The 26,777-nt window shown below is 47.0% G+C and overlaps 1 protein-coding gene and 1 long non-coding RNA gene across 2 annotated transcripts in view; both read left to right on the forward strand.

Annotated features, from left to right (window-relative positions):
• Window positions 1-10,661, forward strand: part of LOC117002368 — a 56,201-nt gene extending 45,540 nt beyond the window's left edge. The window contains exon 4 of the long non-coding RNA XR_004419269.1: window positions 10,450-10,661. This is a non-coding gene — a long non-coding RNA (uncharacterized LOC117002368). The remainder of the gene's footprint in view (window positions 1-10,449) is intronic.
• Window positions 10,662-13,507: 2,846 nt separating this feature from the next.
• CRBN (cereblon) overlaps window positions 13,508-26,777 on the forward strand; it is a 37,065-nt gene continuing 23,795 nt past the window's right edge. Inside the window, exons 1-2 of the mRNA XM_033071392.2 lie at window positions 13,508-13,668; window positions 15,371-15,427. The gene's annotated coding sequence lies outside the window, so the exon portion shown is untranslated. The remainder of the gene's footprint in view (window positions 13,669-15,370; window positions 15,428-26,777) is intronic.

The raw sequence follows: 26,777 nt of genomic DNA on the forward strand, positions 1-26,777 counted from the left end.
CTGTCATTGGTGAGATGTGACAAGATTCTGACATCTCAAAAAAGAAAAAGGCTGGGTGTTGTGTTCTGCAAGATTTTTAGAAGTTCAGTGTTAAAAACTGTGTGTTTACTGACACACATTTAGGCAGGGGACTTTTTTTATTTTTACAGCTATGGCACTGAATAAAGTATCACAACACGATTCCCTTCTTTTGTAACACCTGCCAAAAATAACGTTGGAAAAACTTGGACGTGAAAATATTTTTACTGCAGGGGAAGGAGCGATTTTGGCCGATTTTATTGATGGCTGGGACAGAAATAAATTCCTGTTTTGACCCCAGGTGACAGCACCAGTGGTCCCAGTGGGTGCCACATGCTGGGTGACACCCAGCTCCCCTCCCTGCACGTGGGGGTGGCTCTGAGGAGCAGGTGACACCTGAGAACAGAACATCACCCACAGGGACAGGGCTTTCTTTAAATAGAATTGTCTGCAGAGACTCCCAGACACTGGGAAATCTTGGGGGGGATTTTAATCTTAGCTCTGAAAAACACATGCACGGCTCAGTTCTTCTGGAAAATGTATTAAGGGATCAGTCCTGCTCCTAAATCTGGGTGTGGAGGACCCACAGAGCCCAGGCAGAGGGGGAATGCAGGGACAGCCCAGAAACAGAAGGAATCTCCAGTTACTGCTGGTATTGATTAGAATATCCAATACCAATAGAAGGAATCTCCAATACTACTGGTATTAATTAGAATTTACAATAGTAATAGAAGGAATTTCCAATACTACTGGTATTAATTAGAATATCCAATACTACTGGTATTAATGAGACTTTCCAATACTAATAGAAGGAATCTCCAATTACTACTGGTATTAATTAGAATTTCCAATAGTAATAGAAAGAATCTCCAGTACTACTGGCATTAATTAGAATTTCCAATATTAATAGAAGGAATTTCCAATACTAATAGAAGAAATTTTCAGTACTATTGGTATTAATTAGAATTTCCAATATTAATAGAAGGAATTTCCAATCACTACTGGTATTAATTAGAATTTCAAAGAGTAACAGAAGGAATTTCCAGTACTACTGGTATTAATTAGAATTTCCAATACCAATAGAAGGTATTTCCAATGCTACTGGTATTAATTAGAATTTCCAATAGTAATAGAAGGAATTTCCAATACTAATAGAAGAAATTTTCAGTACTATTGGTATTAATTAGAATTTCCAATATTAATAGAAGGAATTTCTAATATTAATAGAAGCAATTTCCAATACTACTGGTATTAATTAGAATTTCCAGTACTAATAGAAGGAGTCTCCAATACTACTGTCATTAATTAGAATTTCCAATAGTAACAGAAAGAATCTCCAGTACTACTGGTATTAGAATTTCCAATAGTAATAGAGGGAATTTCCAATACTACTGGTATTAATTGGAATTTCCAATAGTAATAGAAGGAATCTCCAATATTAATAGAAGGAATTTCCAATACTAATTAGAAGAATTTCCAGTACTACTGGTATTAATTAGAATTTCCAGTACTAATAGAAGGAATCTCAATACTACTGATATTAATTAGAATTTACAATAGTAATAGAAGGAATCTCCAATACTACTGGTATTAATTAGAATTTCCAATAGTAATAGAAGGAATCTCCAATTACTACTGGTATTAATTAGAATTTCCAATAGTAATAGAAGCAATTTCCAGTACTACTGGCATTAATTAGAATTTCCAATAGTAATAGAAAGAATCTCCAGTACTAATGGTATTAATTAGAATTGTATTAATTGGAATTTCCAGTAGTAATAGAAGGAATCTCCAATATTAATAGAAGGAATATCCAATACTAATAGAAAGAATCTCCAATTACTACTGGTATTAATTAGAATTTCCAATAATAATAGAAGGAATTTCCAATACTACTGGCATTAATGAGAATTTCCAATACCAATAGAAGGAATTTCCAGTACTACTGATATTAATTAGAATTGCCCATACTAATAGAAGGAATCTCCAATACTACTGGTATTAATTAGAATATCCAATACAAGTGGTATTAATTAGAATTTCCAATAGTAATAGAAGGAATCTCCAATTACTACTGGCATTAATGAGAATTTCCAATACTAACAGAAGAAATTTCCAGTACTACTGGCATTAATTAGGTACAAAAGAAGTTTTCCTCCCACTTGTTGGGATTCCTGGCAGTTCTGGAGTGTCTGGGATGTTCTGGACACATCCAGGGCTGCCTGCTCAGGGCTGTGCTGGAGTTCTGCTCCTTTTTCCTATTTTGTGTTTATATGGCACTGCTCAGGGTGAGTTTTTATAATGCTTTGCAATTGAAAGGAGCCTGATTCAGGCTGGGTGTTGTGGTGGGGACTGGATTTAATGCCCTTAGCTCAGTGCTCTCTGACTGAGACAGCTCTGGAATGGGAGAACATGTGGAAGCTATTTCAGAAGATTTACATGTACAAAAATACATCTATATATATATATATAATAAAATAGAGGGTGTTTTAAATGCAGTTACAGGGATTGAGCTGCAGGTTCTGCACTGGGACAGCTGGAAGGGATCCTGCAGGAGGAATGGAAAAACCCTGCCCTGTCCCTTCCTGGAGCACCCCAGGAGCAGCCAGGCTCCTCCAGGAATCCCAGGCATCTCCTGGGTGGATTTTGCAGCATTTGATGGGCTCAGTGCCTGGGGCATTGTTTGTTGGGCTGGAGCAGGGGCAGCACAGCAGTTCTGGCACAGCACAAAGTGTGGTTTGCACTTTGCTGGGGCAGAGCTGGGATTTTGGGGGTCCAGCAGGAGCCAGGGGGGTTCCCTGCAGGTGATGCCCCAAACTTTGGCTGCAGCATCCCTGCAGAAATGGGGACAATGGAGCTCCTGGAGAGCCTTGGGGAGGGTGGCAGTGGTGCCAGGGCTCCTGCTGTCCCCAGGGCTGGCCAAGGGGAAGGACACTGTGGTCACTTGTCACTTCTAATGGCTCCACTCCGCTGCAGCTAGCAGCCAATTAATTTTACGAATCCTATTTGTAGCTCCCGTTGCTCCTTATATAATCCTCACTTGTTTCAAATGAGCAGAGAGTGTGCCCCTGAGATTCTAAACATACTTCTTTATTAGTTCAAACAGAAACTGTTACCTAGAGAAGCTAAACTTAGCACTAATGGATGACACGAGATGAAGAGTTCCTTTTAAATCCCCTCCCAGGTGTTAGATAACAGGGACAGTGCTGGGACTGCAGAGTGCTGGGAGCAGCACTTTAATCATCCATGGCATTTATTAAACCCCAAAATGCAGGGATTGGGGGGTGGGAGCTGTCCCTAATGTCACTCTCAGCAATCCTGGCCTCCCTCTGCCCCAGGACAGGCTGGGACAGTCCCAGGAGCAGTTTTAGAGCTGAGAACCCCTCCTGGGCTGTCTTTGCTCTGTCACACACCAGTGCCTCACCTCTGGGTGCCCCAGCTGGGATAGCAGCCTCCCATTTCCAAAATCCCCTTCCCCCTTGGGGTTCATCTCCCAGGGATATCCCTGCACAGCCCAGATTGTTTCAGGTGTTGAAGGTTTTAACCAGCTGGAAAATGTTCAGCTTTCCTCAGAAGCAGAGTTAGGGACAGGGAGGGAGCACAGCACAGTGCAGGGAATTCTGGATTTGCTGTGTCCTGCACCCTCCACAATCAGCATCCACAGCTCCTGCCACAGGGTGACAGATTGCTTGGACATCTCACAAGGATTTTTATCCAAATTGTGACTCCTGAAATTCGTTTTCTGTGCCATGAGCAGATGAGGAAGAGCAGAGGTTCTCTGTGGGATTTCTGCACTGGGAAGAGCTGGGGTGTGGGAGAGCTGGGGCTGCCCAGGAGCAGGTTTGGAGGAATTGGCTTTTTTAGAGATTTTTGGGATGTGTTTAGCAAGATTTTTTTGCCATTCCCCAGCCCAGTTTACAGCTGGCTCTGTGTGTGTGTCAAAGGCAAATTCCTGACTCCCACCAGCAGCTCTTCCTGCAAAAGCTGTTACTTGAATTAAGTTGCAGGAGTGTAGATGAGAAAAAATTGCTTTTCCTCTCAGGAACATGAGGATGTTTGTCAATTGGGCTCCATTAGGAGCCTAGCCCACTCCGAGGCAGGGATGAAAAGTGAGGATCAGATGAAAGGATGGAAATGATCACTCAGGTGACTCGGGGATGTGCCACACCTCTGTCACCATGGAGATCCCCCAGCAGCTCCTGCAGGCACTGCTGGGAGCACTGGGGGCACTTCTGGCATCTCATTGCTCTGGGCACACTCAGCCTGTCCGTGCAGTGGGTTTGGACACCTGGCAGCCATGGATTGATATATTGGATATCAATGTTTTTGAATCCTTGTGCAGGGGGTGCAGCTGAGGTGTGCTGGGGTTTGTGGCTGCTCAGGAGGGTGGGTTTGGCTGCTGGATGAAGCAGGATGATGTTTGCTGTGGCTCACCCTATATTCCTTGTATTTTCAGGTATCTGTACATTCATTTTCCTGATTCCTGCCTCTCTGCACTGCAGTACCTGCTCCCCAGGTGTGTGGGCCCAGCCCTAACAAAGCTTTAAGCCAAGAAATCCATTCAGATGTAGCTTTTTACCTTGTCTTTACAATCACCCACTTGTCTGGATATGGAAGGAATTTTCTGGAAGAGCTGGATGGATCCAGTCTGTGATGGATTCAGGATTTCCTTCTCCCATCATCTCAGGGCAGAAGGAAGTCTGTGCCTTTAAATGGCATCAAAATGTGGCTCTCATCCTCCTGTGTCCCTAAAACAATTTAGTGCCACTGTAATTATTAGCATTCTCATTAAGAAGAGTTTAGCTGAAAACCAAGACGCAAAGACGCAGTGACTTCATCAAATCCAGATAAAGCAGGTTCCTAATTCACTTCCATGCTCTGAAATAAATCCTCAGAGCATCAATTACTGTATCTCTTGTAAAGCAATTACTATCAGCCTCCATTGCTCCCCTTTACACATTTTAATTTAATCATTATTTTTGCTTTAAAATACAGGGTAAGGAATTTCACAGTTCCTCAGGAAGAACTAAAGCAGACAGCAACAAAAAAACCCTGTAAAAGCAGAAATTACTTTCTTTTGTAATCAGGTTGATTAGACTCGTGTATAATCATACACAGCAGGTGGGAAGATTAACATTTCACTAATTCCTAGTGGTCATTACTGCAAGGAAATTTAATCTGCAGAGTTCACAAGGATTGCAGTTGCATGCTGGTAAAGCTCATTTGAAAGGCAGAGCAAAAAACAGCACAACTTTGTGTTCTGGAATCCAGTTTTCCTCTGAACTCTTTTGGCCTGCAGGCAATACACATACACCAGGATCTTCTACTTAATTGAGAAATAGATTTGTATTGATCAGGCCCACTTAACAAGCACATTCAGAGCTGTTCCTGCTCTCAGTTACTGGGTGGGGAATGCAGGCAGACCCCAGAGGCCTGAGCTACCTGATAAAATAGATATTTTTACAGCAAATGCATTTTTTCTCTGTGGGGGCTGCACTGGCACACAACACTGAGAGTCACTTCTCATATTTGGATCAATTCAGAGTAATTCTGCTGAAGTTCAACAACTTATTAATTTCTTCCTACGAAAACAAAATGTGACATCATTATTATGATCAGGTTCTGCTTCAGTAACCTGGGTGAGGGTCACTCCAAAATGAAACACCCAGCAGCTCAGGGAGCAGGTTCTGGTCACTGCTGCCCCTCTGATCTCCTTCCTCACCCCAGCTGCTCCCAGCAGGAGTTTTTCCAAGCACAGGGTGGTCTGGCGCTGAGCTGGGAATGCTCTGGGACATTTTGGGTGGGTCAGTCAGGGTGAGTGCTCTGCTCTCCACCTGTGTGGGGTCTGCTGGGGCTGAGCTGGTTCTGTCTCCAGCAGGGAGATGAAAGGGCACAGGGGAAGGCAGAGCTGAGCCCAAACTGGGCAGGGTTTCTAAACGAGAAAGCAGATCCAGGAGCTGATTCCTTGTGCTTCAGATCCCAACTCACAAACCCAGCAGCAAGCTGGAGGAGGATGGGAAGGGGAAATTCATCCTGGGCACGCTGTGCTGGCTGGGGTTGGGTTTGGATGGAGCTGGGTGCTGTTCCAGAGATAACATCTCCCTCCAAACTGAGCTCAGCTTTGGCTGAACACTGAATTTCCACCCCACAGAGCTCCTCTCCTGCCCTCCCAAAGCTGGGAATGTCTCATCTTTGGGTTCTAAAGATGCTGAGGAGCCCGCTGGGGCTCCAGGCAGCGCAGGACAATGTCAAGGAGCTGACACTAACGAGCATAACAAAGTTAGTGAGTAAACAACGAGGCCATCAACATGCAGAGTAACAGCACCCCTGAATCTCCGGGGATCTGCTGCTTTAATGATGCTCTTGTGAAAGCCACGGCCCCGAGCTATTTCAGACCACTACACCGAATTTTGGCTGACGCTTATCAGTTTATATGCAAGGAAATTTATAGCACGAAACTGAAATGAAACAGTGCTTCGGACAGGGAAAAATGGATTGCAGGTGCAAACAAGCATGAAATGAAAATCTACTAATGAGTTTCCATTAGCAGCTAAATACATAATCGAATAATTTTTAGCCAACATAGAGCAATGAGAAAATCAATTTATTCCTCCTAAGTACTTCTCTATGGATTGATGCTCTAGCACGGCTCAGGCTGGTTTTGTTAAGTGAGAGCTGAGCTTGGGATTCAGCTACAGCAGAGCATGGGTTTGCTTCTGCTGAGTAGGAATGGAATTTTCCTTGGAAACCCTAAAAAATATAAGGTAAAATAGATATATATCTTAGCTAAAATAGATTATTTCCATCTGAAAGCTGAAGAATAAAACATTCCAGGAAAATGGACCAGCTCTGGCACATAATTAAGTCAGAAATATCCATTAGTGCAGTAAGGATTGTTCTCCACTGCTCTTGAAGCAACAGGATCCTCAATTTCCTTTCTTTTTGCCTTAAACAGCCTGGGTTCTCTCTGCCTGGTGTTTCACACCTGATTCAGGTATGGGAAATATTTTTTCTTGAGGCCTTGGCACAGCTGGGGCTGCCCCAAATCCCTGGAATGTTCCAGGCCAGGTTGGACATTGGGGCTGGAGCAGCTGGGACAGTGAAGTGTCCCTGCCCTGGCAGGGGTGGAACAGGATGAGTTTTAAAGTCTCTTCCAATCCAAACCATTCTGGGAATCTGGGATTTGTGTACAAATTCAATATAAGGCACTCCTCAAACCACCTTGTTTTCCTAAGAACCTGTTTTATATGTGAACTTGAAACCACAACGAGCTGTAAATTGTCTGGGTATGGCTGGAATTTCAAAAGCTTGTTTAACTCACTTTGTCTAAGAAAATGCCCATATTTTGGACCCATCTAAAAGCAATTTCTCATTTCCAGGTGGCTTGGTATCAAACCTTAGCATGCTCTACAGCAGGCAAATGAGAAAATCAGCATTTCCCTGTCTTTCTGCAGGGCTGGGAGTGCTGGGGGAGCTGGAGATCCCCACCAGGTCTCACCTGGATGCCCTGTGCAGCTGAGTGCTGACAGGTCAGAAACCAGGGACACAAAAAGCCAAATATTCACTGGGATAAACCCTCTCCACTCTCCACAGCCTCTTCAAGTGTCTCTTCTTTCCCATCTCCCTCTAAAACTCTAAATGAGAAACAAATAAAAATTTTATCCCCTTCCATAACCCCTGTATCAGGCAGCATCTTTATCTGCCACTGGCTGGAAATCTCACATTTTCATTGCCTGAATCACCAGATGCATTCATCAACCCTGACAAATGCCTCCAAACCACTAAATCACACCACTCCATCTCAATGGGCTACATAATCATTGTCAGGCTGACAATAAATCTGGGAATATCTCTGTTCCAGTATCTGCAGCTTCTACCAGGCCTGAGACACTGCCACAGCAAAACTGGATCCTAAGTTGAGTTAGGAGTTTTTCAGTCCCTCAAAAATTTGATAAACTAATGAGTCTCTGTCAGGCTGGTTTATTTTTAGGGAAAAAAATTCTATTCACAAGAATAACTCATGGACTAAGAGATTTTTTTTTTTTTTTCCCAAGAATAAGGTTATATCTTAATAAGTGCAAAAATACAGAAGGGGAAAATTATTCCCTGCTCTCCAGGGGAGCTGCCAGCTCTGTGGCCTGGCATTCCAGAGGAGCCACAGCTGCTGAGGGTGGCACTGGAAGGGGATGGCAACATCCCTGCAGCTTCCAGAGGCAGGAATGGAGCACAAAAACACCCCTGCAGCTTCCAGAGGCAGGAATGGAACACAACAACATCCCTGCAGCTTCCAGAGGCAGGAATGGAGCTCAGCAACATCCCTGCAGCTTCCAGAGGGCAGGAATGGAGCTCAACAACATCCCTGCAGCTTCCAGAGGCAGGAATGCAGCAAAGCAACATTCCTGCAGCTGCCAGAGGCAGGAATGGAACACAACAACATCCCTGAGCTTCCAGAGGCAGGAATGGAGCACAACAACATCCCTGAGCTTCCAGAGGCAGAAATGCAGCACAGCAACATCCCTGCAGCTTCCAGAGGCAGAAATGCAGCACAGCAACATCCCTGCAGCTTCCAGAGGCAGAAATGCAGCACAGCAACATCCCTGCAGCTTCCAGAGGCAGGAATGGAGCAACACAACATCCCTGCAGCTTCCAGAGGCAGGAATGGGGCACAACAACATCCCTGCAGCTTCCAGAGGCAGGAATGGAGCAGCACAACATCCCTGCAGCTTCCAGAGGGCAGGAATGGAACACAACAACATCCCTGCAGCTTCCAGAGGCAGGAATGCAGCACAGTGTCCCTTTCTGGCTCTGTCTGACAGGACCTGCATCCCCAGGGCAGTGCCAGGACAATGCTGAGGCCATCACAGGTCAAACTTCAGGATTGCTCAAAAAAAGGAAAAGTTGGGCTGTGGACACATGAGCAAAATGCCCCGAGGATCCCATAAATCATCTGAGCTGGGAGAGCCTCATCTCTGCGAGGGAACTTGATAAACCTTAATTAACGAGCTCCTGGTTCTGTGCCTGCATTGCTGGGAGGGCAGGGATAACCTGGGTTATCCTCAGATAACCTCAGATAACCTGGGTTAGCCAGGGGCACGCACAGATCTTCCCCACTGTGCCAAAAACTGGTTTTACTTCCATGGAGCTGCTGCTCCACGGTCAGAGTTTGAATAGACATTTAAATCCAGGATGGTTTGGGTTGGAAGGGACATTAAATCCCACCCAGAGCCACCCTGCCATGGCAGGGACACCTCCCACTGTCCCAATGTCCAACCTGGCCTTGGGCACTGCCAGGGATCCAGGGGCAGCCCCAGCAAATCTGGGAATTCCATCCCAGCCCCTCCCCACCCTCCCAGGGAACAATTCCTGCCCAAAATCCCACCCAGCCCTGCCCTGGGACAGTTTAAAGCCATTCCCCTTGTCCTGTCACTCCATCCCTTGTAAAAAGATCCTCTCCACCTTCTTGTTCCATTTTAAAACAAGTTTCACAGAAGATGCAGGGATATCAACATTTCCTCTCCAATGCTTCCAACCCAAACTGAGAAGCCTGGTGTCTGTGTGGAGGATTGCTGTGTGGGTATGTGGGAGGTCTTTGTTTTCAGTTCATACACGAATCTTGATCTGTTAAAGTGGATTTATATGCACCTCTTTTCCTACACATCGTGCCCAAAGCAAGGATCCCACTCACTGCTCTTCCAGCACTTCCTAGGCTCTCTGCTGAGTGCTATTTATTGCATTTTTAATTTTGAGTCTGGTCAGAAAAGGAGACTTGCCTGGGATTTTCACTGGGGTTTTACCACCCAGCTCTCCCTGAAGCTGAGTGTGTGATTTTGCTGTTAAAAAAAACCACAAAAAAACCCAAACTAAACAGCCAGAAAGATGCTGATTTTGCAAGAATGCAAAAGCTGTGTTGGTATCAGTGGGAGCTGTGTCTGCAGTGATTAAAGACCAAAGGCACTGCTGTGGAACCAGCCTGGGCTCTGGGCTGAGCTCCCAGAGATTCCCTGGCTCAGGTGCTCTGGGAAGAAGGATCTCTCAGTTACTTCCACTCCTATTCCCCCCAGCAGCACCTGATTTACTCCAGTGATAAATCCAACCTGCTGGATAAACATTTATTTCTTTGACAGCCCCGTTTGCTGTTAGAAAAATGCCCGAGGTGTGACAGGTGAAAACCCAGCGTGTGCAGGGTCTGTGGCTGTAATTCTGAGCTCTGGGAAGGCAGCACAAGGCACAGCCACCTCCTCACCCTGTGGGAGCCACCAGGGCACAGGCAGGGCAGGTTCTGTCCAGCTTGGCCACACTCAGCGTTAACAGGGCTGGGATTAAACTCTGAAATGTTCCTCAGTGCTAAAGACTCGGAGTAATGATCCTTGCAGACTGATTTCCCCCAGAGGAATTTTTTAATCTTTTTTTTTTTTTTTTTTTTTAATTCAGGTTTACCTGTCAGGCTGAAGAGAGACATCACAAAGTTTCACCTGAGCACGAGGCTCTGGTGTGAGGAGCTAGGAGGAGGGGATTTCCTGAGGATTATGGAAAAACATCTTCATTTCCCAGCCAAATCCCAAGGTGAGGGTGCAAACCAGCCAGGCACAGTGCCAGGGTGAGCAGGGCTGGCTGCTGCCATCCTGAGGTTTTTACAGCAGAGCTTTGCCTGGGTCTGTTGTTGAGCAGACCCTGGGTGCTGCATCCTCCACAAGCATCCTCCACAAGCATCCCCCGAGGCTCCTGTGGCACCAGGGCTGGCAGGGGGGCTCTGCAGGCTGTGCCCTCCTCCCTGTGAGCTGCAGCACTCAGGACAGGCACTGCAGGGCTGCTCCAGACCTGCTGCAACACAAACCCCCCTCTGCTGCTCCATCAGCGCTTCCCACGCAAAGAGCATTTTGGAAGGAGCAGAAAAATGCTTTGTGCAATTAAAAAAATCCCCAAAAGGCTTTGGGCTGGTAGGATGTAAATAACTAAATGCCCAAATCAGCTCTCCCTCCTTGGAAGAGATCCATAACCCAGGTGCTGGTGGGGGTTTTGTGTTTTGAGTGTGTCTGCACCTCCTGCTCTGCCCTGACACCGCAGTGCCACGCTTGGTTTGTCCAAATCATCATCTTCTGAAGAAAAAAAAGAAAAATACTCAGGCTGGGGAAGGGCTGAATCAGGGAAAGCAGCACTTGGAAGTTTGCTGTGTCCAGTGCTGGTCAGGCCCTGGTCCAGCTCAGCCCCTGGCAGATGCTGATGCTGCACATCCTCCAGGGAAGGCTCAGGCTGCAGCTTGTCCTGGTAAAAAAACACAAAATATCTCCAGGGAGGGCTCAGCCTGCAGCTTTTCCTGGTAAAAAACCCAAAATACCACCAGGGAGGGCTCAGCCTGCAGCTTTTCCTGGTAAAAAGTACCCCAAACTACCTCCAGGGAGGGCTCAGGCTGCAGCTTTTCCTGGTAAAAAAACCCAAACTACTTCCAAGGAGAGCTCAGGCATTGATTACCAGCTTTTCCTGGTAAAAAATACCCCAAACTACCTCCAGGGAGGGCTCAGGCTGCTGCTTTTCCTGGTAAAAAAACCCCAAACTACCTCCAAGGAGAGCCCAGGCATTGGTTACCAGCTTTTCCTGGTAAAAAATACCCCAAACTACCTCCAGGGAGAGCTCAGGCTGCATCTTTTCCTGGTAAAAAACCCCAAACTACCTCCAGAGAGGGCTCAGGCTGCAGCTTTTCCTGGTAAAAAACCCAAAATACCACCAGGGAGGGCTCAGCCTGCAGCTTTTCCTGGTAAAAAAACCCCAAATTACCTCCAGAGAGAGCTCAGCCTGCAGCTTTTCCTGGTAAAAAAAACCCAAAATACCTCCAAGAAGAGCTCAGGCATTGATTACCAGCTTTTCCTGGTAAAATACCCCGAACCACCTCCAGGGAGGGCTCAGCCTGCACCTTTTCCTGGTTAAAAAAAACCCCAAACTCCCTCCCTCCCTGCAGGATGAAACAGAAACTTGCATTTTTCCTGATTTCCACAGAGCAGCCCATTAACTCCAGGATGCACAGCAGCTTTTCCACACGGGCAGCCACCCAAGCCAGATGTGATTCCCAAGTGAATCCATCATTTCTGGGATGGTGCCTGGGACTGGCAGGTTTGGGAGCTGTGGAGAAGGGGATTGTTGTCACTCAGATGGACCCAGAGCACTCCACCTGTGTTCAGGAGATCTCTGGGCCAGGGTGGATGGGCTGGGGTCCCTGTCAGTGCAAACCTTCACTTCTGTTCTCATAAAAATCAAATCTAGATCATAAGGAGGCAGCCCTGTTGTTGGCACCTGGTTTGTTCTGTTAAAAGATGTCTATCTTTTAAAAATTAATAATTATAATAGTCATTTAATGATGTGGAATGCTCCCACTTACTGCTCTGACTTTTCTCGTGGAAATAATTATAATAAAAGGAACGGAAGTGACTTTGTTACTGGCCAAATGGAGCCACCATTGATGAGATACAGCTTTTCAACTGGGCAAAACATTCTGCCTTGCAGGGGTTTCAAGAACAGTTTTATTCCTTGAAATTAAATGATTTTTGAATGAAAAGGATTAATCAGTCACTGCTGAAGAAAATTCAGCTGTTCTTTCTGCTGCTGCCAAGAGGAATCTGCTCCTTTTACCTCCACCAAGAGGTTTTTACTGAAGTCCCATTTTGCTCAAAGGTTTGTGCTTAGGGATTTGTAAGGGCACAAAGTGGAGGATACTGCATCCACCCTGGTGGGGATGGACAAAGCCCAGTGCAGAACCCCAGAATTCCCTTCCCTGGGGGTGCTGTGTAAGAACAAATTTCAGCAGAAATAAATGATGATGTGGGGGGTATCAGGGTGGGCTGGGAGAAGGAGGCAGGAGTGGGAGTGGGGGTAAAAAATGGAATTTTTCCAAGGCAGCTCAGGAGTCCCCTGTGTGCAGCCCAATTTCAGAGATAATTGCTACATGATTTCCTGAATGGAATCCACTGTTATCTGTGCCCTGCAAACCAAACAAAGCCCTGGCTAATTCTGGATGACCAGGGGTGATTCCACAGTTGCACTGCAGTGAGAGGGAGCACTGGGAATGATCTTTAAAGATCAATCAGTTAATTGGGAGCTGCTGGAGGTTCCAGACTGGAACCTGGTGACTTCCAAAGGAAATGCTGCTGGTCACACCTTGGTGTGCCAGGATGAGCCAGTGCTGAAGGAAAAGATGGGATAATTCAGTTTTGTGTGCAGAACTATCCCCAATGCTCTGCAGGGCTCAGAGAGCTCCTCCTTGAGCAGGGAATGTGTGGCAGGTCTGGGGCAGGTGGGAATTTCCATCCACACCAGGCTCATCTCCAGCAGGACATTTGGGAATGATGGCAGCTGCTGGGCACTCGATGGGCTGGAGGTTAAAAAAAAAAACAGAACAAAAAAAGCCCCACAACGGAAAAGTACCAACACTCAGGAGATGATGCTGCTGTTCTTCCCTGTTTTCCATGTTTTCCTGGCCTCAGGTGGGATTCCCCACTTCAGTGGAGGCTTTGGCTGATGGAGGGAGAAGGATGCAGTCCCATTTCTCTGTGGTATCCAGCAGAAAAGGAGGGAACAATCCCAAACTCCTCTCCAAAACTCAGAGAGCTCAGTGGGTTGGAGTAACCTGATGAGAACCCACAGCTCACCCAACAAAATCAGGTAAAGAACTTTCAGCTCACTCAAAATGATTTCTGGATTTGTTGAAGTCTCAACGAAAAGGAAAGAAAATGATCAGAAAAACCAACAGCTTTGAGATGTTTCTGATTTTTGTTTGAAAATGGTGTTACCATTTCAGAGGTAGAGCAGTTCAGCATTTACTCCCAATTTAACCAATCCTGTGGTGTTTAAATTCAATAAAAAGGGAAAACTCACTTAAAAGCTGTTTTTTTTAAATCCTGCTCCCTCTTTTTTGGAAGGCTGGAAGGAACAGAAAGTGCAGTTCTCAGCAGAAGGATGTAATTGGGAGGAACTGTAATGGATGGTGCCTGGTTCTCTTTGAAGTTCCCATTGATCAGTGCTGCTGGGACGATTTTTCTAATCCATAACTCAGGAACATGAAGGAATTGTCACTTGATTCTTTGGGTGGTTGTGTTTCACCTCCTAAGAAAACAGATTCTGGCCTTGATTCAAGTAGCTCTGTGTACAGTGGGGAAGAATCACCCAGTTCTAGTGGGGTTTTTTTAATATAAATTTTCCTCCTGTTAACCAAAACAGTTCTGTGATTTCTTTTTTATGCCTGACTTTGGTGTGAGAAAACTCCAAGTAATACCTTCTGCTCCAAGAATGTGCTTTCAGCCAGTGGAGCAGTAATTAAGAGATGATTTTCCTCCCTCCTCTCCACTGGAGAGGCAGCTTGTGTTGAAAAACCAGCCCTTCACGAGGAGGCAAAGCCATCTGTCCTCTCTCTGAGCACAAAGATCATTTCTGTTGTGCTCACATTAGCTGAACTCCGTGTAATAACTCGTTTCCATAAGGAAGGACCCACTGGGATGAATTTCCACAGCCCTAATTGACACAGCTCTGATGGCAAAGCTGCCAGAGGAGCTGCTGGGAGCATCAGGGAGTTCCAGGCAGGTGCACAGAATCCCTCTGGAATCGTGGACGTGCAGAAAAAAATGTGCTGGTGGTTAAAGTGCCACTTGTACTGACAAAACACCTTCCTGCATGGCCAGCTCCTGCCAGGTCGTGATCTCTCTGAATTTAATTATCTCAGACACCCTTAGCAGGAGTTTCCAAAGAGAAAACACTGAAGACTTTGAGGATCTCACATAAATTCCTGCTGGATCCATGTCAGTTCTGGATATGAGAGAAGGGGGAACGCTCAAACCTGGGGCAGGTACTCGAGTTCCTGACTCTGTTTTGATAAGAGAAGGAAAAAATTATGCTCCTGCTTGAGGAAATGATGGTGATCCAGAATCCAGAATAACAGTGATTAATAAATAATGAGGGGAGTTGTGAAGGAAATGAATTTTTCAAGGACTCTGAAGAACATATTTGGAGCTGAGGTCTGGGACCTGCAGGCAGAGCTACAACCTCCATGGCACTGCACATTGATCAGAGGTTTGGTAATTAGCTGATCTGAAATGGCTTTTGCAGCTGATCTGATGTTAATGAAGGGGTTTGGAGCAAGACTTTGCACTGGTTTGAAGAAAAAGAAGGAGAAGGTGATTTGTTCACCAGGCTGTCTGCACACAGCAGTTTTTTAGGGCTGATGTATTTGTGATGTGGGTTTGTCCTGCTGCTTACCCCTGCTTTTGCATCTCTTTATCAAGGACTGACTAATAATTCTTCCTAACAGCCTTTTTGGGTGCTTTTGGCATCTGTTTTTGCTCAGAAATCTCCTCATCCTTCTCCCTTTCAGAATCCACTCCAATCCCTCTCCGTGCTCAGACACTTGAGGACAAGCTGTGGCCATTGTGTAAGTGCAGATCCAAATGGAAATGAAAACAATTAAATATACATGACAAGCAGGTATTTAGACAAGCCTGGATTTCTTAATGGTTCATTTCCACCTTTCAGCTGAATGAAATGTTGCTTTCATCTATTTTTAAAGGAATGTCTATTTTCAGTCAGGAGCTGCCCTGCTCCATCTGTTCCTTGGATGGTTTTGCTCCATCCCAAGGACAGCCCCACTGGATTTTTATGGCACCAAGGATGAGGATTCACACAAACCCGGGCTCTGCTTCCTCCAGGACCCTTTGGAAAGTCAAGTCCTCTGTAATTAATGGCTGTTCCTGTTAATGACTGCTCCTGGCACTTATGGCATGAATTTTGGGACCTGCTTGCCCCAGAGCCCCTCAGCAGCTCTGGAAGCTTTGGGGCTTTCGGTGCTGCCTGTAACAAACCCATTCCTGCTAATCCAAGACCCAGCCTGTGCCTGCTGAAATTCCCATATCTATTTCTGGAATTCTGCTTCCATTCCCAAATTTACAGCTGGAATTCTGCTTCCATTCCCATATCTACATCTGGAATTTCACTTCCATTCCCATATCTAAACTGGGATTCTGCTTCCATTCCCATATCTATTTCTGGAATTCTGCTTCCATTCCCAAATGTACAGATGGAATTCTGCTTCCATTCCCATATCTACATCTGGAATTTCACTTCCATTCCCATATCTATTTCTGGATTCTGCTTCCATTCCCATATCTACATCTGGAATTCTGCTTCCATTTCCAAATCTACAGCTGGAATTCCACTTCCATTCCCATATTTGTGACTGGAATGTCACTTCCATTCCCAAATCTACAGCTGGAATTCCACTTCCATTCCCATATAAATGGCTGAGCAGGATGACAGGAATGGTCAAAGGGCTCTTGGCAGTCGCTCTGCTCCCATCTTGGGAATCTCATTCTCATTGTCTGAAAATCAGGGACTGGGAAAACAAAAGCTTAAGGTTTTTGCCTCTTAATGATAGGTAAAATGAGGGGAGTAATGAGAGAAAAAATGACTGCAAAATGCAGCACGTGAAGAAGGTGTTTGCATATCCCTGTCTCTTTTGGGGGGCTCAGGTCGATGTGGATCAGGGATCTGTGTCCTTTGATATAACAGGTACTGGGATTGGAATCCTGAGGCAGATTTCATGGATTCAAAGCCTCACAGGCACGATGGGTGCAGGTGTGGGTGCCCTGCTGCCCTTGGCCATTCCTGGCTCCACAGCCCTCCAGAGGCAGGAGCTGTGCTGTAATTCCCAGGCTGGGAGATGAATTTCCCTTGGCAGCTTCCCACTATTGATCAGGGCAGCTCTGCCCTTTTGTTTTGTGCTGAACAACCCAGTGTTTGGAATTGAGACCTGTCAGGAGCTGAGGGACTGAACAGAGCAGCTTGGAAGGAGCAGGGCCATAAATTTCCCAGGAATTCACAGCGTGGGGAGGAACAGGCTGCACACAAACAGCCCTGCCATGCAAATCCTGATCGATGTGCTGACAAATACCCTGCTGCATCCTGCTGTCTCACTCGATATTCCTGCAAACAGATGGAATTTAGGAGGCAAGGCAGGGCAGAGTGTTCCACCTGAAGTGATGCAGGGATGGGAGGTGCTGTGGAACTAATCAGGAGTGGATGGATGAGCTTGGTGGCTGCCTCACTCTTTATTTCAAACTGTATTCAAAGGGATCTAATTGAAAAGGGGGCTGCTTGACATGTAAAGCACCATTTCTCCTGTGTGTGCTCTGAAAAGGCAGTGCAGTATCTTTTCCTAGGGGTACAAGCAGGAACTGGCAGGAATTTAGGTCAATACATTGATGCAGGAAAGAAGGAACCCCCTCAAACCCCACCAGGCACTGCCCAGCACCTCCACCCTTCCACAGGGCTCTTCTGCAGCTCTGTGCCCTGAACCCAACTGTGCCAAAGATCTTTGTGCATGAATCCAGCTGTGCCTGAAGATCTCTGTGCCCTGAACCCAACTGTGCCTGAAGATCTTTGTGCCCTGAACCCAACTGTGCCTGCAGCTCTCTGTGCCCTGAACCCAGCTGTGCCTGAAGATCTTTGTGCCCTGAACCCAACTGTGCCTGAAGATCTCTGTGCCCTGAACCCAGCTGTGCCTGAAGATCTCCTGGAGCTCTTTGTGCCCTGAACCCAACTGTGCCTGAAGATCTCTGTGCCCTGAACCCAGCTGTGCCTGAAGATCTCCCTCAGCTCTTTGTACCCTGAACCCAACTGTGCCAAAGATCTCTGTGCCCTGAACCCAACTGTGCCAAAGATCTCTGTGCCCTGAACCCAGCTGTGCCTGAAGATCTTTATGCCCTGAACCCAGCTGTGCCTGAAGATCTTTGTACCCTGAACCCAGCTGTGCCTGAAGATCTTTGTGCCTGAATCCAGCTGTGCCAAAGATCTTTGTGCCCTGAACCCAGCTGTGCCTGAAGATCTTTGTGCCCTGAACCCAACTGTGCCTGAAGATCTCTGTGCCCTGAACCCAACTGTGCCTGAAGATCTCTGTGCCCTGAACCCAGCTGTGCCTGAAGATCTTTGTGCCCTGAACCCAGCTATGCCTGAAGATCTCTGTGCCCTGAACCCAGCTGTGCCTGGAGCTCTTTGTGCCCTGAACCCAGCTGTGCCTGAAGATCTCTGTGCCCTGAATCCAGCTGTGCCTGAAGATCTCTGTGCCCTGAATCCAGCTGTGCCTGAAGATCTCCTGCAGCTCTTTGTGCCCTGAACCCAACTGTGCCTGAAGATTTCCCTCAGCTCCTCTGCCCTCTGCCACTGTCCCCAGCTCAGCCTCAGCACCCCCTGCTCCTCTGTGCTGGAGCAGAAGGTGTCTGCAGAGGGGCAGGGGCTCCCAGAGGTGATGGCCAAAGTGTTTTAGTGCTGGCTGTCTTTGCTGGTAGGGTTGGACAGCTGGGAGTCAGGGAAAAGGAGATACTGATGTGCAAAAGGAACTGTAAAGTTTGGTGCAGCTTGGATGGAACTTGGAACCATCTGGGATGCAGGAAGGAGTCAGGTGGGGCTGGGTGAGCTTTAGGTGCAGGGGATTTGCCCATTTTGGACACTCCAGGAGGGAGCTGCCTTTTCTGGGAGGGATTCTCTCTGAGCTCCCACTGCTGTGTGAGCTGGGAGTTTGGGGGGTGACAAACACTGTAAGGAGAAACTTGGACTGACACTTGACAGCTCCTCTGTTTTGTGCATTCCAGAGCAATTTGAATTGCATGGTATTTTTTCACTTGCAAATGTTGCAGACTTGTTATTTTTCCCTTTTCCACGTATTTTAGGCTCACAGCATTGCATAATTTTTTATAACTCTGTCCTTGTGGAGGAACAAGCAGAGAGCAATATCTCAGGAATAATTCCCTTGCAACAGCAATCTGCTTTTGCCTGCAGATAAAATAATCCAAACCACATTAACAGTTTTAATTTCCAGTGGTGTAAGAGCTGGTGCTTCTGGAAAGGTGATCTTTAAACCTGTGCTAAACTCAGGTGCCTCCAGGAGAGCTCTGTGGGAGCTCCAGGTTTGTTAGTGGAGTAAAACATTGGAGCTACAAGGTTGGGAATGCTTTAGGGAAGAGCAGCTGGAGCAAGCAGAGCAGATGTTAAACTGAGAGGACTGCAGTGGGATTTGGTCCTGGGCTAAGGAAGGGCAGGAGAAGCCAAATGTTTGAGGAGGGCTGGAAGGGAGTATCAGGCAATGGCAGGAGATGTTTAGATAAACAATAAACAACTGCTGAAGGCAGGGATTAAGAGAGCAGTGGGAGAAAGATGTAAAAGAAATGAAAGGGGGGAAAACAAGGTTGTAATGAAATGCTGAGAGGATGTGGCCAGCCTGTGCCAGTGGGATTGATTTCTGTGCCATCAGAGACCCTGGGGACTGCCCCAGCTCCTGGGGCAAGCAAGATACTGCTCCAAACTGGTGCTGGAAAACACAAGTAAAATTGAAACTCAGAAATGTTTTGGTGGGGAGGAGGAGATAATAATTTTTTTTTTTTTTTTTTTTTTTTCTTAATGCCAGCTGGTGCCTTGTCTTTCATGGAAGAGGAGGAGGAGGAGGAGGTGAAAGAGGAGAGGGGGAGGAGGTTGGTTCTCCCATGGGAGAGGAGGAGGAGGATGGAAAGTTGCTGAGGAAACCATTGGATTTCCTGGCATGCTCTGATGGGGGAATTTGACCATCCCTCGACAGCAACAAAAATGTCTCTGCACAAAATTCCATTTAATCCTGGCTCAGAATAAGTCAGGAGAGCTGAGGGAGTTCTGTGCCCTCAGAGAGGAGTGGGAATAACACAAGAGTGGCCTCTGAGGTCCTTGGAGGCAGGAGCAGGTGAGGGGACCATCCCTGCTCTGCTCCCACCCCTGGGACGTGGCAGTGACACAGGAACAGCACAGGAACAGCTCCCTGGAATTGTTCTCCTGCTCATTCCCACTGCAGGGAACGCTCTTAGGACACTGAAAATCAACAACATCTCTTTTCCTACATTCCCCAACAGCATTTCCAAATGGGAGCATTTGGAGCCTTTCCTATTATTTGTCTTTATTCTAGGGGATAAATGCTCGGCATTTGTTGCAGATGTGCCTCTTCTTCAGAAAAAAATCCCCCTCAGCATCAGAAATTAGCACAGGCACAACAGGCAGAGGTGGAAACGCTCTGAGGATGCCACAGTGGCTTTTCCCAAATTCCAGTGGTGACATTTGGGATTGACATGACCCAAACCATTGTGGGAACACAGCAAGGGATGGGGTGTCCCTGCCCCTCAGCTTCCCAGCACTTTTTTTCTGGATCTTCTGTGTCCAGGAGATTCCCCCCAGTTGTCACTCTGGCTCCCCTCTGGTGTTTTATTTAGAAAATTAAGTTGCTGTACAATGCACAATGTTGGTGTTTAACGTGCCCTGGGATAACATTTCAATGTGGAACAGCAAAGCAAGCTGGGAGGAACCTCTCACACTCATTTACAAAAGCACTTCAGCAGGAATTAAAATGAAATTTCCATTTTCCACACTCTCTGATCCTCGTTGTCATTGACTTACTCCAAACCCCACTTGTTATTTCAAACTGGAGTAAATCATTGTGTCTTCCAATTAACTTCCACCCTCCAGACAACATAATGGGACTGATTTCATTCAACTCTGTTGTTTAATAAACATCCAAACAATTCTTTATCTCTGAGCCACGCAGAAATGTGCACTTGTGGTGCACTGAGCACGAGGTAATGGGCAGAAGGAAAATTACTGGAGAGAATTGATCTTGGGTTTGGTTCTCAGCTCACCCTGGGAGCGATGGGCAAGGCCAGGAACGAGCTGCTCTCCCAGCAATATTGCCATGGAGAAAGCATTGCACTCCTGTTCCACAGCCTGGCGTTCTTGGCTGCCTGAGCAAAGGCACCACAGGGGTCAGCTGGAGGCTCAGCAGCCCAGAGGAGGCAGGGAGGCAGCAGTGAGTGTGAAATATGATTATTGCCATCCAAGAGACAAGGCTGGATGCTGGGACAGGGCTGGAGCACTCGGTGTTCTGGGATCAGCCATGGGCATGTGCAGCTGAATTTAAGGAGTAAGAGCCATCAAAGTGATGTGAGCTGAGCAAAACTGCAGTTTGTGCAGCTAAATTATGCAGTGTTTAAAAGCTGAGGATGTGAAGGGCAGAGCTCTGCTGCCAGTGTCCCAGCAGGGGCTGCAGCACAGGGCAGCACAAGGACAGTGACCCCCAAAAGGAGCAGGTTTGTACAACTGGCCCTGCTTACAAGGCAGGCAGCACCTTGTAAAAAGTGAATGATTTTGTTACTGTCACTGCAGAGGGCTCTGTGTGCTCACAGGGTCCTGTGGGATGACCTGGAAAGGGAACATGAACAGTGAGGAAATGTCATTGTGCCTGACTTTTCCTTTTGGATATTCTCTCCAGGAGAGTTTGAGCAGATGTGTAATCAGGGAGGAGAAGGACTGAGGTGTCACTTAGCACAGAATCAGAGTGGTTTGTGTTGAGAGGGACTGTAAAACTCATCCCATGGCAGGGACACCTCCCCCTGTCCCAGGCTGCTCCAAATCCCAATGTCCAGCCTGGCCTTGGGATGCAGGGGCAGCCACAGCTGCTCTGGGAACCTGCTCCAAACCTGTTATCAAACCCATGGCTCTTGAGTCTGCAATTTCAGCCTGGTGCCCTTTTCCAGCTGAAATGAAATGGGCTCCATCCTTTCAAATATCAGTGTCTTTGAGGAACAGTCTCCTCAAAGGATTCCTGGAGCAGAGATGAAAAAAAATTGAATTCCTTGAAAGCTTTGCCAATGACTGGCCTGGAGCTGGGCTGTGGTGTGTGCACCCCAAGCTCTGAGATGGAAGGTTCTGGTTGGCATCACCCACGATCAGCAGCGTTGGGCTGAGCACTGTGCAAATCCTTCTGCTCCCTTTTATGCCTGACAGCAAAAATGAGAGTTTATTCCTGAAGAAAGGAACTCCAGCCCTGCCTGAGCAGAGGCCAGGCTGCAGTGGAATGCAAACAGGGCCATATTGGCAAAAATGAGGAGTTAATTTAGTGCTGAATGCTCTGACGTTTTTCCCAGATGTGTTTGCAGAGCCATTAAGAGCTGTGTTTAATCTCAGCTCCACTTACAATCTGATGCACACGATGCTGCCTCCACACAGAGCAGTTACTGGCACTGGATGGCTCAGCCCCTCCAGGACAGGATCTCTCCTGCCCAGGCTGCTCTTCCTGGGCTCTCTGGAGACAGCTGTGACCCCAGCCCAGGGCTGAGGGCTGTTCCATGGCTGTGGTACCACACTTGCACGCCAGCATTTGGGACTGAATGAAAACTTCCCTGAATTAGCAATGACGTTTTGATTTTTAAGGTCAGGCAGGGTTTTAAAAAATGAATCATGATTTTAGGTGATTTCTTTCTGCTTGGGTGCTCAGAGCTGCCTGAATATTGTCTGTTAAAGCTGCTGCAACTTCTGTCTCTAATGGAGGTGCTCATGCTCACTAAACTGTTTGGCAAACACTGGCTGCCGTGGCTTATCCTCCTGATTAAATCCCATATTTGCATTTCCTTGGATATACAAAGGAAAAGCAAATCAGCAATGAGCAGCACACTTAGAGCAGGAATAAGAAAACAGGGATAGAGGAAAAACTGCTGGTCTGGAGATGCCACACTGCAGAGCCAGCCCTGTGCAGCAGAGCATTCCTGCATCCCAAAGAGCATTAGTGCATCCCAGAGAGCATCCCTGCATCCCACACTGCATCCTGCATCTCACACTGCATCCTGCATCCCACAGAGCATCCTGCATCCCACAGATCATTCCTGCATCCCACAGAGCATCCTGCATCCCACACTGCATCCTGCATCCCTCAGAGCATCCTGCATCCCACACTGCATCCTGCATCCCACAGAGCATCCTGCATCCCTCAGAGCATCCTGCATCCCTCAGAGCATCCTGCATCCCACAGAGCATCCTGCATCCCTCAGAGCATCCCTGCATCCCTCAGAGCATCCTGCATCCCACAGAGCATCCTGCATCCCTCAGAGCATCCTGCATCCCACACTGCATCCTGCATCCCACACTGCATCCTGCATCTCACACTGCATCCTGCATCCCACAGAGCATCCCTGCATCCCTCAGAGCACCCTGCATCCCTCAGAGCATCCTGCATCCCACAGAGCATCCCTGCATCCCTCAGAGCACCCTGCATCCCTCAGAGCATCCTGCATCCCTCAGAGCATCCCTGCATCCCACAGAGCATCCCTGCATCCCACAGAGCATCCCTGCATCCCTCAGAGCATCCTGCATCCCACAGAGAATCCCTGCATCCCACACTGCATCCTGCATCCCTCAGAGCATCCCTGCATCCCACAGAGCATCCTGTATCCCTCAGAGCATCCCTGCATCCCTGAGAGCATCCCTGCATCCCACAGAGCATCCTGAATCCCTCAGAGCATCCTGCATCCCTCAGAGCATCCTGCATCCCACACTGCATCCCTGCATCCCTCAGAGAATCCCTGCATCCCTCAGAGCATCCTGCATCCCAGAGAGCATCCCTGCATCCCACACTGCATGCTGCATCCCACAGAGCATCCTGCATCCCACAGAGCGTCCTGCATCCCTCAGAGCATCCTGCATCCCACAGAGCATCCTGCATCCCTCAGAGCATCCTGCATCCCACACTGCATCCTGCATCCCACACTGCATCCTGCATCCTACACTGCATCCTGCATCCCTCAGAGCATCCTGCATCCCACAGATCATTCTTGCATCCCTCAGAGCACCAGGTGTCCCTGGGGCTGCACTGCTGGACACACTCCAGCTCCAGTGGAAGGTGCCGCGTGGGGTTTCTGGTTTTGTCCTTTCCCTTTATTTCCTCCCAAGGATGTGAGGGACAGTTTGATGTTTTAACACTTGGCCCACTATTAGCTAGGGAAATCTAGCAGATGTACTTCATCATCTCAAAGATATGAGCAATCTCCAGCACTCTGTGTTAATGTGGGGAGATTGACTCCAAGCGTTTTGCTTCAATGGCTCTTAAGAAATTCACAGTTCATTTCCAGTCATTAAAATAATTAGTGCAGTGCTCTGCCTGCTCTGAGGACAGAGCTGTAGGGCCAGCTGCCCTGGGTGGGACTGAGGGGCTGAGCTCCCTGCTCAGCCTGTGGTGGGGATGATGCTGAACCTGCCTGGGGGGACCCGGGGGAAAGCCCAGCTTAAAGCACGACTTGGGGGTTTAAATGGCTTTGAGGGAGCACATGAAAAACTGCCCCATTTGTTTTAATGAGGCTGCTCCTGTGATAAAGAGGGTTCCATAAATAAATGATTACAGGACTGAGCCAAAACCAATCGTGTAGGATTAGATGTGACTCAGGGGATCGTGAAAAGCCCTTGGTTTTACTGGAGGCAAGGGAGAAGTCTGTTCTTTGCTGGATCCCATTGTGTATATCACCTTCACCCTATAAAGAGATGGTGGAAAACAGGAGTTACCCCAGTGATGCTGCTCAGGGCATGGGGGGACAGGGCACAGGGAGCTCTAGAACTGCACTTCTCTTTCAATAACCAGTTCTTATCTAAAAGTCTTTAATCTTTTTTGGGAAAAGCAGAGGTATTCTTGCAGTTCTGGTGTCTGGTAGCAAGGTGTGGAAAGTGTTTCTGTAAATAGGCTTGGACTGGATAGAATTTGGCTCAGGAGAATTGCTGAGGGCGAGCAAAGCTTTTCAGTGCATGGGCAGGTTGGGGAGGTGAGGTTTGTAGGGGTGAGGGCTGGACAGTTTGGGATGGGCAGGAATGGGATATTAGAGCCAGGGCAGTAGAGCCACAATGAAGGAGCATCCATGGGGGCTGGAAATCAGTCAGCTCTTTGGTGTGAATTTAAATCAAATGTGAATCAAAGTGAAAACCTCTGTGTTTGCTCTGAGCAGGACAGGACAAGGGAATGACTTTAAGCTGAAGGAGGGTGGGATTCCATCGGATCCATGGAGGAAATCCTTCCCTGGGAGGGTGGGCAGTCCTGGCACAGGGTGAGAGCAGCTGTGGCTGCCCCTGGATCCCTGGAAATGTCCAAAGCCAGGTTGGACACTGGGGACAGTGAGAGGTGTCCCTGCCATGGCAGGGGTGGAAGCAGAGGATCCACTCTGAGGGATTGAAGAATTCAGGTGTGGGTAAGATTCCATTCACTATTCCCTTATTTAACTTGGGTAAGTGTCATCCATTGGAGTTTTAGGAAGGCAGGCTGTGAGTGTCCTGGGAAAATAGGAAGCAATAAAAAAGGCTGTTGAGACACTTTTCCAACGCTGAGGGAATTTTCAGAACAGCTGTAGTTGAGTGATTATGAGCTGTTTCCATCGAAAAAAAAATGTATATTAGATTATTCCCTAATGATAAAGATTATTAAAAAGACAAAAGCTATAGAATAATAGACATTAGCAGATGGATCTATTTCCAAAATCCCTGAAACCAGACTTAAATCTTGGGAGTTATTCCTCACCTTTAGCAGAGCTCTCATCAGTGCAGTGTAAGCCCCTGGGCTGACACTCCAGATAAGTACATGATATAGTTGAGCCCTAAAACTCTTAACAGAAAATGCATCAGGACTTACTGTAAAATTTCATGGAGGATTAGAGAAAATATTAAGTCAATAGTTCTTTAGTTATTAGGGGCTTTTAAGGTAATCAATACTTTCCAGCCATGTTAGTGCCTACGATGATAAAAGATGACATTAATATCCAACTTCTCTTTTTTTCTTTTTTTTTTTTTTTTGGTATATTTATGTATATCCTTCCTTTAGTCACTCCTGCTAGAATCAATAGCTATACAAAGAATATGGTTATTTTTAAATGGCACCAGTATTGATTCACCTGTAACTGCCAGTTTCAACTGGAACTAGATTTCAGTAAAAAACCCTCACTTTTCACACAAAGGGATTTCCAACCTCCCTAAATCTTTGGAGTACCCCTGCCTTTGCTTCTAGTGATTTTCACATTTAGCAGTGTGCTAATGCAGCAGAAACTATTTTAGGATTAATAAATCCTAAAAATAGGATTAATAGGATTAATTCTAACATTTCTTTGGAGTTACATGACATTTTATGTCCTCAAAGCATTGTGCAGATGTTAATTGAATTTAATTGATATCATTCAGTCCCCAAAGTTAAATGCATGCAGTTATTAATGGTTTAATTATTTTGTCAATGGAATAGATTCTTTGCTTTTGATTCTGCTTCAGGAGATCCAGACAGTCCTTAGGCTGAGTCCTTCTTGTTCAGGTGACTCAGGAATGTTGCTCCAAGGATAAAATTTTGCCCAGGGCATCCTCAGGCAGGGATTTTTCCCCTGGTCAGCCCCAGCCTGAGGTCTGAAAGGAATTATTCCTTCCCAAGCACTGGGCTTTGCACCTGGAATGTTTGATAAATCCAGCTCAGGCTGTTCCTTCAGCTTGGGGAGGGATCTCCAAGCAATGGTTTGGGTTGGAAGGGAGCTTAGAGATCATCTCATTCCAACTCCCTGGGACTGGGACACTGCACGATTCCAGGCTGGCCTGGGACACTTCCAGGGATCCAGGGGCACCCAGAGCTCCTCTGGGGCTCCCCACCCCCACAGTCAAGGGTTACAGTTAAATTAACACTAGAATTAAAGAAATAAAAGTGGCTGCTGCTGGAGCTGGGTCAGGGCTGCCCTTGCAGGGGAAGGATTTTCCTGCAGCTCTGGGAAAGCTCTGCAATGATCTGAATTAAGGTCTGCACTGGATGGCAGCAGCCTTTAGTTCTTTCCTAATTAACCAAATCATAAACATCGCCTCCAGTCAGGAGGGAGCTCTGCAGTGTTCCCTGGGTGCTCCTGAGAGCCAGGGGGTGTCAGGAATGACAATTCCAGCTCTGG

This window comes from Catharus ustulatus, chromosome 13 (assembly GCF_009819885.2).
Source record: "Catharus ustulatus isolate bCatUst1 chromosome 13, bCatUst1.pri.v2, whole genome shotgun sequence".
NCBI classification, from domain to species: Eukaryota; Metazoa; Chordata; class Aves; order Passeriformes; family Turdidae; genus Catharus; species Catharus ustulatus.